The 11,475-nt window shown below is 52.0% G+C and overlaps 1 long non-coding RNA gene across 1 annotated transcript; it reads right to left on the minus strand.

Moving 5' to 3' along the window:
- Window positions 1-1,776: 1,776 nt before the first annotated feature.
- LOC125173400 (uncharacterized) lies at window positions 1,777-7,650 on the minus strand. Its single transcript, XR_007155014.1, has 4 exons — window positions 7,370-7,650; window positions 6,722-7,028; window positions 5,984-6,088; window positions 1,777-1,971 (listed from the first exon to the last, which is right to left on the minus strand). It is a non-coding gene; the product is annotated as an uncharacterized LOC125173400 (long non-coding RNA).
- Between the last annotated feature and the right edge of the window lie 3,825 nt (window positions 7,651-11,475).

Consider the following 11,475-nt stretch of genomic DNA (forward strand, 5'->3'; position numbering starts at 1 on the left):
GCAAACAAGGAGACGGATGCGGAGACCCGAGCAAGGATCCTGAGGTTGCGAAGCTCGGAGCTGAGATTTGGGGCAGAGCTGAGGTTCAAAGGCAAGCAGACCCATGCTTGGCCGCTTTCCTTTGCCGGATTCTGGAGAATGAAGGCGTGAAGCCAGGTGCCTGCTCGGTGGGTGTCTGTGTGACCCTGCGTGGGGAGGAGTGGTCAGCCCAGAAGGGCACCCCTATGCACTCCTTGTGTGGGAAGGACTGGGAGGGGGTCAGGAGCCAGAAGCCTCAGGTTACTGGTCTTAGATTCTGGACTTACACTCTAGACGATGTGTACTTCGTGCAACATATACGGAGCACCTACTATGTACCGGGTCCCGTGTTGACTGTTGACAACATCATTGAATGATACATCATTCCTCATCTTCCGAACACAGTGCTTAGCAAGATGTGCATAAAGTTTCTCGCGTCTTCTTCAGGTGAGGTTTTCCCAGTCACCTCAAGAGACATCCGAGACCTGGGCCCTGAAGCAAATTTGTTTCCTTCTTCAGCTGCGTGTAATATGTATGTTGTGCTGGTGTGTGAGTGCACATAGATGCGTGCACTTGAATGTGTGTGTTTTGGCCTATTCTGTGTCTGTGTGCTTGTGTGTTTAGTGCGTGGGAGGGTGTGGCTGTGTGTGCGTGTGTGTGTGTGTGCACATGCCCGCTGTTCTGTGCCTGTGTCTGCGTGTGTACGTGTGTATGTGGCTGTATGCGTGTGTGTCTACGCTAGCCTCTGTGTCTCTCCGTGTGCCATGCGTGGACTCCGCACATGTATGCTCGCGTTCACTGATCTGAGAGGCCTTATCCACATGGGGATTCCTGGCAGCGGGTCCTTACCCCTCCCCATCTCCCTCTAGCACCTTCTGTCTCTCCTGTTTACAGGTTTCCCACCACACTTTTTATTCCTCTTCCAGACACTCCCAGCTCAGCTTTGCACTTGAGTCTGTAGACCCCAGTCACTATTGCCCTGCCTCTTTTCTCTGCACCTGGAGGCCATTCTCAGTCTCCCCTTTTCTAAGGGTTGTGTTTCCTGCTAAGGCCACGTGCGTTTTCTGAATAGCAGGAGGTTTCATGGGGTCTGCACTTCTCTTTAGCAGCTTGAAACGTCCTCATTTTAAAACTGTCCATTCTAGGGGTGCCTGGGTGGCTCAGTCGGTTGAGCATCTGGCTCTTGATTTTGGCTCAAGTCATGATCTCAGGGTCATGGGATTGAGCCCCATGTCGGGCTCCTCACTGAGCATGGAGCCTCCTTAAGATTCTCTCTCTCTCTCTCTCTCTCTCTCTCTCTCTCTGTCTTTCTCCCTCTGTCCTCCCCAACTCGCGCACTCTCTCTCTAAAATAAAATTTAGAAATTGTCCTAGTGGATTCATCCAGGAGAAAACCTAAGAGGTAGAAACAAATCTCTTTGTTTGTCCTTTATGATAATAAAGGAGCCACTAAATTAACTATGCCAGCTTTCCTTTTATTAAGTATGGTGTTCCTTTTGATTTAAGAATATTTTTACCTCTCCGAGTGCTTTTAAGGAAGGTTATGGCAAGAAAAAGTCTATTCATCTCTGCAGTATATTTGGTTGCTTTTCATAAATTGTCTAGATTGCATTTTAAGGGAGTGGAAATTGAATCTAGTCTTTTAAAAAAATTGCTGGAGGCAATTAGCTGCTGGAGTGTTTAATTATGAGAGAAGCGCTCAGATCTACCGCTGAACAGAGCCTTCCTGAAGCTTTTCAACACAGTTCTGCCTACTCTTTCCTCATTTTCCCCCATTTGTAGTCTCCAAAGGACCAGCTTCCCTTACAAACCTCCCGTTCAGACCTCCACCATTTCTGAGGCTAGTGGAGGTGTCAGTGAGATGCTCTGTTACCAGGATAACAGTGAGGGATCAGTAGCCCGAGTATCGACTCTCTCTGCTCGATGGGGCTCTCTCCAGCCTTGGGATGACCACCTGGGTAAAGGGTAGAGGAACGATCTTTAGAGAGGTGCTCATTGGGATCTCCGATCTTTTCCATCATTCCAGTTTTTACTGCTAACTGTCAAGTTTGTAAATTGAAGCTTAAGGAGGTGGAAATCGTGGAATAAACTTAAAAAAGTTTATCGACAGGGCTTGGTTGAGTATCAGGAGACACGGTGCTGATTCCTTACCAGAAGGGTAAGTTCCCGATGAGTCATGACATGACCACATGATCGCAGTCTTTCTAAAATCAGAGACACCCTAGAATTCCCGTCTGTTTGATGCCCTCGCCCATTTCTCAACACTTTTACTAACTTAAAGCAAGTGTTAGCAAACTATAGCCCACAGACCAAATCTGCCTGCTTTTGTAAATAAAGTTTTATCAGAACACAGCTGCACCCATCTATTTATTACGTGTTGTCTTTGGCTGCTTTTGATTTGAGTAGTTTCAATAGAGAGGGTATGGTCTGTAAAGATAAACTACTTACATCTGGTTCTTTAAGAAAACATTTGCTGACTCCTGTTTAAAGGATTAAACACGAAAAAAATCCATCTAATCCAGATTTAATTTACCTCTCTCTCTCTCTTTTTCTGGAAGAAAATGGTTGGGTAGATGGTTACATTTTTCTCCCTTTAGGAAATGTGGTGGATGGCTTATCCCGTGCCCTGTCCATGGTGCTGGACATGTTTGACCTTCTCTCACCAAAACCATTGTGTGTTTCCAGAAAGAGAAAACGGTTTCTAGGTTGGTGAAGACCTACCCGCTTGCCTGTCATGTAGGAGGACACACTACTTATACTCATTGTCCCTCCGGCCTTCTTGGAGTGAATAGACGGAGTGCCTCTTGTCGGGGGAAGATTCCATATGTCTTTGCTTTTTAATGAAGAGAGATGGCTTTGTGAGTGTTTGCACAGCCAGAAGGTATTGTATTCGTGATGAAGGGAGGTTCCAATCCTGGCGTGAGTATGAATTATGTTTACTCTAAGTGCCTGAAGGTCAATCAAAGTATGTGTACGCTTTCAGTGTCGCACCGTGACAGTGAGGTATAATATTTAGATGGCGTGGTAGCATTTATATTCTAAATGTGGACATAAACCTCTTGTTTTACTCTGGAACTAAAATCGATAATGAAACAGAGCAGCATTACATCAAATCAATTCTGAAAGGCTCTTGAAGCCAATCCAAATTGCAGAAAGAGAGATGAACGTAGTCAAAATATTTAGGCCAGTTAATTTTGCAAAGTTTGAGCATGTAGCTCATGAAAAATAGGGACAATTATGGGCTTGTATCAATAATTCTGGTCCCTTAAAATTGACTACTCTTTTTTTTTTTTTTTTGCCAAGGTGACTTCTAGAATAGGACATCGCTAAGTATGCCTATTTTGATAGTCCTCCTGCAAAGTTCCAACCTGACAAGATTTAAAGAGACAACCTGAAGGATACCTATGTTGGCTTTTTTTGTTACAGGATATACACAAGTTTGATTGCCTAGTCTCAGAATAAAAAAATAAAATAAACCTATGCAGAATAATATCTGATACTTCTCTTCCTAATGTGCTTAATTTGTTGCTATTTTCCTAGGGGAAAACTGTGGCTTGGTATTTACTCAACCTCGTCATCACCTAGAATTGTTCAGTCAACTGCTGTGCCAAAGTCGGGCAGGAAGCCATGCTGACACTCGTATGATGGTCCCGTTTGAAGGACTGAAATGCTACAGTGGAGGTCAAGTGTGGGTCAAGAAGGGATCCCAGTGAAGGCGAGGTCTTCAGGGTCTCCTGCTGGTAGCAGGATGAGGTTTCTGAGCAGATCGTGACATTTGCCTGATAATTTGCCCCCAGGGAGATCTGGCTTTTCCAAACACTGTGATGACGTTGTAAGAACTGAATGAAATAAGAGCAGAGTAGGCATATTCCAAACAACACTCTTATTGCTGAGGTATGTAAAAAATAAAAAAGTCCTCATGTCTTTCTGGTAAAAGGAAACCAAAGGGTCTCCTCTTCCATTTTTTTTTAAATTTTTTTTAACGTTTATTTATTTTTGGGACAGAGAGAGACAGAGCATTAACAGGGGAGGGGCAGAGAGAGAGGGAGACACAGAACCGGGAGCAGGCTCCAGGCTCTGAGCCATCAGCCCAGAGCCCGACGCGGGGCTCGAACTCACGGACCGCGAGATCGTGACCTGAGCTGAAGTCGGACGCTTAACCGACTGCGCCACCCAGGCGCCCCTCCTCTTCCATTTTTATCACTGTGTAAAAATGCCCTCTGGAGCCATTTGTAGCTTGGGCTCCAAAGTACACAGAGCAAGTTGATATGTTTACATGTGAGGGGTTCTCCTATGACGCCCAGGGGCTGTGGGAGGTTCCAGTCTGCATGCAGAACGCTTTGGGAAAGAGTCACTTCTGAGCGAACAAAAAATGGGCATGTGGAAGGATGGATAGAAGAGGAAAGATGCATGGATGGGTGGACGGAAAGAAGAAACGACTTGTTTGGTAGACTATAGTAACCATATCAGAGCCCCAGGCTCTGGCAGAGAACCTGGCAGTCCTTGACTCTTACCCCTCCCCCCGTCATTTCTCTTTTGCTCTGAGAAAGCGCTTCCTTTCGGTGGGGGAGGCTCAGGTGTTGGGCATCCTGATAGGCATTGACTTCTGTCTGAGGAGGAGATTCACGTTGTTGCCACTCTGCTCACTAGGGGCTCCAGCACTGAATGGAGGCTTCGGAATGAGACTCATTCAGCTTCTGTTAAATTGTTTATGTCTGACCCGATGGTCTTGACATTTTCAGGTGTATCATGTGATGCCCAGTTGATGTGTAAATGCCGGACACTGATGAGATCGGTTCAGTGGGGAGGGGCCAGAGACTCGGTGGCATTTTGTTGTGGCAGGTGAGAGAGAATGTAAAATGTGAAGATGTTTTTGGTGAGGGGAGGTTTTGGCTTGTTGCCCAATTAATCTTGGGTTCCTTGGCCAAGGAGATTTTGTGTATGTGTGTGTGTGTGTGTGTGTGTGTGTGTGTGTGTGGATTCACAGTGGTTGGGGGCAGAGGAAGGCTGAGCACTCAGAGGTCAGAGGCTTAATTGATACAATGGGTGTTTCCTTCTGGTGACACTGGGTTCTGGCTGGCTGGGGTCTGGGGCAATCTTCCTGCACCCCAAGGACCAGATGGGGGCCCCTAACCCTTGGACTGAGGGAAGCATGAGACTTCTGGTTCAGGGAGCCTAGAACTGCACGGTGAACATCCTAATAAATGTGGTGCAGGAACTTGAAATCGGTTTTTGAGAAGATGTGTTCAGGGATTCAAAGAAGCAGAGCTCAGCTTTTTGGGGGGGAACAGAAACAATAAGAACAATGCCTTTGTGAGGTATTCTTGAATTTCAGGTGCCTTCCCTCCAGCCCTGTGCATTTTGGGGCAAAGATACCACTGCCCCCCTTGCAAACGATGGGGACGATGGGGAGATTACAAGGATGATGACAGTGGTGAGGGACTGTAGCCACTCCTTACCATGGGCTATGTTCCGGGGATTGTGTTAAGTAGCCACCATTCTCCATTCCATTTGTCCCTCAGGAAAATTCTATGATTTTACAGCTGGGAAAGCCGAGGTTCAGAGACACAGTTTACTCATTAATTTCTAGCTTTACGAATACTAGTGCACAGCAGCCCTGTGATAGGTATTAGTATCAGCAGCATCATTCTTAACTTACAGATGAGGGAACTGGGGTGCAGAGAGGGTAGGTAACTCACCCCAGGTCACATAGCTAGTACGCGGCCGTGCCAGGATGCAAACCCAGGGCCCTAGTGGTCCAGGGCCATGTGCTGCTGTCCTGCAGTGAGCAGGTGGGGGGCCCAGGGTGGATGTTTGGGGGCTGGTCTCCCAGTCACATGAATACCAGCAGTAGTCAGTAGCTGCCTCCCCACCTCCTCCCTTCCTCTCTGCTCACTCCCTGGGCAAGACAGTGAAAGCGCCCCCATGCATCCCTCAAGGGGCGGACTGGCCGTGGCCTCGCGTACCTGAGAGCACTGTGGTGAGTCTTCTGGCCACGGGGACGTGGAGCCCGGCTGTGGACAGAAATGGTCTCGGGAGCGGCCATTCCTCATACGTATCACAGACGTGGCCTGCAGAAGAGCAGAGCGGGCTGAGCCTGGCAGAAAGTAGGCTCATCAATTGCCTACCTTGGCAGGATGCTGTCAGCTGGGTCCCACTTCTCTCCGGGCCAAGCTGTGCAGCCCCTGGGGCAGCCGGGAGCAGTCGGTGTCCCTGCAGCTCCAGTGGCTTTGTCCCAGTGGGGTGTCCCTGAGATCTGCTAAGACTGTCCTACGGGCTGCCATCCAGCCACCTGCCCCCCTTGGCCCTGGATCGTTCAGAGGAAGGCCAGTGGAGGACCAGGGACCATGGCTGGTTAGAGTAAGTAGTCATCCGTGGACTTGGGGTCCTCTTGCCCTGCCATGAGCCTTGTTCATGGTCTCTAAATCCAGAGCACCCCAGAAGGGACCTGGTCTGTGCCCCCACTTGTGGCCCCTGGCCCACCAGGGTGCATTGAAGCTGCATGAAGTTGGGTCGGGCTAGTGCCACTGAAATGGCACATGGGGCCAGGCTGTAGACGTCCCTGGAGGCTTCCTAAAGAATTTGACTTTTGTTGTGGGGGTGCCACGGAGTCAGAGAAGTGTTTGAGCAGCTGGGGGGCATGGTCAGACCTGGAAGAGCCAGGCTGTGGGCATTAGTCTCCTGTGGCCTTCGTTGCCAATTACCCCGAACTGGGGGCTTAAAACGATTCAGGTTTATTTTGTCGTAGTGTGGAGGACAGAAGGCCTTTCATATGAGGGTGTCAGCAGGACCGCGCTGCCCCCAAAGGCTCCAGGGGAGGATCCTTCCTGCCTCTTCCAGCTTCTGGTTCTGCCTCTGCCTTTGTGTTCACATGATGTTCTATTTTCTCCGCGTGCTGCACTCCCCGGGCTTCTCTTATAAGGACCCTTGTCACTGGGTTTAGCGCCCACCTGGATAATCAGCATGATCTCATCTGGAGACACTTAACTTCAAATCACAGCTGCAAAGATCCTGTTTCCAAAAATATAGCAGTCACAGGTTCTGGGGGTTAGCATGTGGATGTATCTTTTTTGGGGCCCACTATTCAACACACTACTCTCTCCCATGGACCCCCCCCAGGCCTGAATACCAGGAATATGGGTCCCCCCCCAAGGTTTGCTTAAATGTACAGGGAGGCCAGCCAAGGGCGGAGTAGAGAAGTGTTGGGAGCCTTTCCCTTCCCTTGGGTGTGAGGGATTTTTTTTTTTTTTTTTAATGATGGGTGTTGCTGTAGCACACAGACCTCCCTGTCGAGGCTGGGCCACTCTGCCAGCCTCTTAGGATAATGACTCCCTCCTGGGGCCCTCGCTCACCCGTCTCCGCTGCTGTTAAGTCCTCTTGATGCATCGGATGTCTTCCCTTTTAAAACGTCCCTGTCTTGTTAAGTGTTCTGTCTGGCACAGGCTGTAATTATTTCTAGAAACTCGATTTCAGTATCAATTAGCGCATCTTCAGATGTGTAGGAGGGCGAGCTTGCTCCTCGTGCCCCGGCCTCTTGGAAATGCTCTTGGGTTGCAGCTCCGGGAGGGGGCAGGTGCCCCCCGATCCACCGCCGCTTCTTGTCGGAGTGGGAGCGTGGGCTTTTCCAAGTCAGGACTCCTGGCTGGACAGGGGTTGGGAGACGGAGCTGGGCTTTGCTCTCACAAGGCAGCATGGCTTCCCACCCCACTCTGGAGACGGGACAGGTGACCGTGAGCGCCCAGGCAGGTGCATTTCTGAAAAGCCTCCTAACTGAAGTCAGAGCTGACGCATCGTCGGCAGAATTGCCTTTGCCCGAAGTCGGAGGGCAGATGGGGTCAATTGCAGGTGTTCTCGCCCAGGGCTGGGAGGGACGCGGGCCAGGCAGCCGCCATGTGCCGGCCCCAGGTGCCCCCCTCCCATGTCTGCTGGCCTGGGGGAGGGACCCTGATGGGTGCATCTTTGCAGCCCCTGGGCTGCCTGAGCCCCTGTCCTCAGGCGATGTCCTCGGGCAGCTGACTGTGCGCCCCCGTTTGCTGGGACAGTCTGGGTTTACACCTGTTGTCCCGGTCTCCTCCTCTGTTTAGCATTTGTCTTACCCACTTCGAATCTCTCTTCCTCCTTCTCTACTGCCTTCTTGAGGTAAAATTCACTTAACGTTAGAGTAACCATTTGAGATGAATAATTCAGTGTTGTTTGATGCGTTCGCGATGTGGTCCAAACATCACATCTATGCTTCCAAAGCAACCCATCGCCCCAAAGGAAACCCCATCTCTCCGCCGGACCCCTGCCCCCACCCCAGCTCAGTGGAATTACGGCTTCTGGACATTTTGTATCAATGACCACAGAGCCTTTGGAGACCTGGCTCCTCTCACTGCGTGTGATATTCTCCAGGCTCGTCCACGTCCTAGCAGACATCAGTGTCACATGTATGTGTCATCAGAGGTAGAGGACACAGAGACGCCAGCCACCTGTCAGGGGCCCTGGCATCCGCTGCCTGGTTTTTCGCCCTGAACTCTGAGCTCCAGGAGCGGCTCCAGAGTTTCTCCCCCGGCCTCTGTGTGTCCCTCGGGGGAAGGCCTGCCCGCAGCCTCCTCCCTCTCCTGGTCGCCTGAGCTCCCAGGGGGCTTTGCCAAGCCACTGGTTCGGGTTTTAGCTGCTTGTTGACAGGGAAGGGGAACCCTCGTTATTTCTTGCCGGATGCGGCCCGAACATTCATCTGTTGCCGGAGGCCGGGTTTCTTGGGGAGAGCTGAGTCCCGGCCTGGTGCTGGTGTCTCAGGCAGGACTGTGTGTCTAGCGGGTGACCCTGAGGAAAGTGTCCTCCCGAGTTGAGTCCCGATCGGAGGCAGCTGTTAGGAAATGGAGCACGTTAGCTGATGCTCAAAGCTGCTCTAATTGTTCCGGGCCTGAAATGCTGCTGCTTCTGCGAGCCAGATGACTGGTTTTCGGCGCTGCTTGGCTTAGCTCCCCGAATCTTTCTCCAGAGCCCCCCCACCCCGCCATGTTGGGGATCTGGCCTGCTCGAGCCCCCAGCATCTTCGCCCTGGAGGGCTCTGCCCTAATGGATTAAATTACTGTGGGCTCTTTCCCTGGCGCATCTCCTTCCCGACTTTTGCTCGAGCTGAGTCTGCCCTGGCTGAGCTCTGGGAGCCCCCGGCCCCGCCGTCGCTCCCTCCACCCGCCCCACTCGCAGTCGGGAAGGTCGAGGGCCTCTCCGGGCCACGCGGCTCCAGCAGGGCCCAGGGGGGCTGGCCCAGCGCCCAGCCGGGGGCCCCGTCCGCTCCATCATGCTGCCAGCAGCTGCCAGTGAAACCAGATGGATGGGGGTAAAAGAGCCGGGCGAAATCTCAGCCCCCACAATGGTGTGCATAAAAATGCCTTCGGGTCTTGGGGAAAAATAGCTAAATGGTGTCCTTGCTTAGCTTCCATTTCTCCCATTTTTCTGAGAGAGCTGTCAGTGTGCCTGATGGCTTTGGACAGAGCCTGCTGATTGCCTGGGGAAGGCTTGACCCTTTCCCGGCAGTGGATGTGGGCGCGGGGACAGGTGGAGAAATGACATCAGAAGTCTAGGATCTGGCGGGAGACCAGCAGGTGTTGCGCCCTCTCCGGCAGGGGCTCCCGCAATGCGCTCCTTGACCCCGGAAGGGTGGGTGAGTCCCCCCTCCTGCCGAGGAAGCAGGACGCCCCCTCTCTGCTGGCCTCCACCACCTGGATGTCAGTGCCTTCCTGCTCCACACAGAGCTCCCCATCCCCCACCCCCGGCCCCGCGCCGTCGACACCCCAGTGGCACTGGCAGAATTGACCACACGAGGCAGATCCATGAAGCACGTGGCAAGTCCCACTGATTTCTTCCTTGCCTCTGCTTGACCTTCGGGCTGGTGCCTTTCCTTTGTTTGATTTCATTCCTCCATTAAAAAACCAAATTCCCCCATATTCATGGATTTTATTTTCTTTCCTCTAGGAAACCAAGCTTTCCTCCTAAAGGAAGAAATGAGATTCTGGATTCTTTCGTGTGTCCTGGGTATCGTGGCATGCGTGGCTTCCCAACAAGGCTGGGCTCACGGAGCGCATGGCCCACCTAACTGGGTGGGGGAGTTTGGAACCTGGCACAGCACTGCGCTCACACGGGGCTCTGGTTCGCCGTATTGGACACAAGCCTTGGGTGTCCTCGGTGATATTCACCAGCCCCGGAGGGCGTGCTGTCCTCGAGGACCAGCCTGGCACTGGCCCTGGGGGGAGGGGGGTGGGGCTTTCCCCTCTGGCTCCTTCCACCACTTGTGGCCTTGGATGAAAGCCCTGGCCTCACCAGATTGGGGTTTCGCATCCTGAACACCCTGCTGGGGAACCAGAGCCCTGGGCGTTGACCTTTGGCCAGTGGGAGGCGGACCAGAGAAATTCTTCCCCCTCTTCCTTACCGTGGAATGACTGGGATCGTAGTTTCTGCCGGCAGCCTGGCCACAGGAGCCACACGGGCCAGGTTGACATACCCGCCCAGGGACACACGGGGCTCCGTGGCACCCCGCCAAGCGGCCGCAGCCCTCGTGCATCACTCTGCTTGTTTCACACTTGTCCCTCTCCTTTTCTCACTGTGGCTGACCCGGGTTTGCACCTCCCAGCTAAAGCCACAGGACTTTAATCCTTGCCTCAGGCTTGATGTGCTGGAAAACCCATGCTGAGACCTCCCGGCTTGGGGTGGAGGGGGTTTTGCTTTGTTGCAGATTCTCCCGGGATCGGCTGATAGAAAATATCACCGTGGCTCCCAGCGGTGCTCAAGGCTCCGTGGAGAATAAGCAACCATCTGCCCATCTGTGTCTTTCTGCTGCTGCTGGTCAAGCCCCCCCAAGAGTTTTGTTTGATGCATCAGGAGGACGGAGGGCTGTATTCCTTGTGAGCAACTGACGTAAGGGAGGAGCTGTTTTGTGTGCACGTGTGTGTATGTGTGTGTGCACACGTCTATATGTGCATGCCTGTGTATACCCATGCACACTCAAGTGTATGTGGGAATGCACATGCGTGTGTGTGTGTGTGCACACGCGTGCATGCACAAAATGGCCTGCCTTCCAAGGGGTCACTGGAGGGGACGCCTGTGTGCCCTGCATCACTTGGGATCCTGGCCTCCTGTTGAGACTGGGAGCAGCACCAGCCCGTCCTCGCCCCGGGGGCCTCCTGTCCCCGGATGGCCACCTCCTAGCTCTGCTTGCTCACTTAGCTCCCCGTGATGGATTCTTTCACACCAGTTCTGATGACTCACTCCTCCCGGTTAGCTTTAATTAGGTTCCATAAAACATCTCCTGCTGTGAGTTCTGGTTCAGTAATTACTATATCTTTCAGGTTCAAAGAAACCTGAATCTTTCCTTTTAGTAATTTAACAGAACATTTCACGCTTTAAGGGCTAAATGCCCTCCAGATTCCGTGGAGTCTTCTCCAAAGTGACTCTGAGCGGTGTTGGTGTTGCTTTT

The sequence above is a fragment of the Prionailurus viverrinus genome, chromosome C1, assembly GCF_022837055.1.
Source record: "Prionailurus viverrinus isolate Anna chromosome C1, UM_Priviv_1.0, whole genome shotgun sequence".
Taxonomy (NCBI): Eukaryota; Metazoa; Chordata; class Mammalia; order Carnivora; family Felidae; genus Prionailurus; species Prionailurus viverrinus.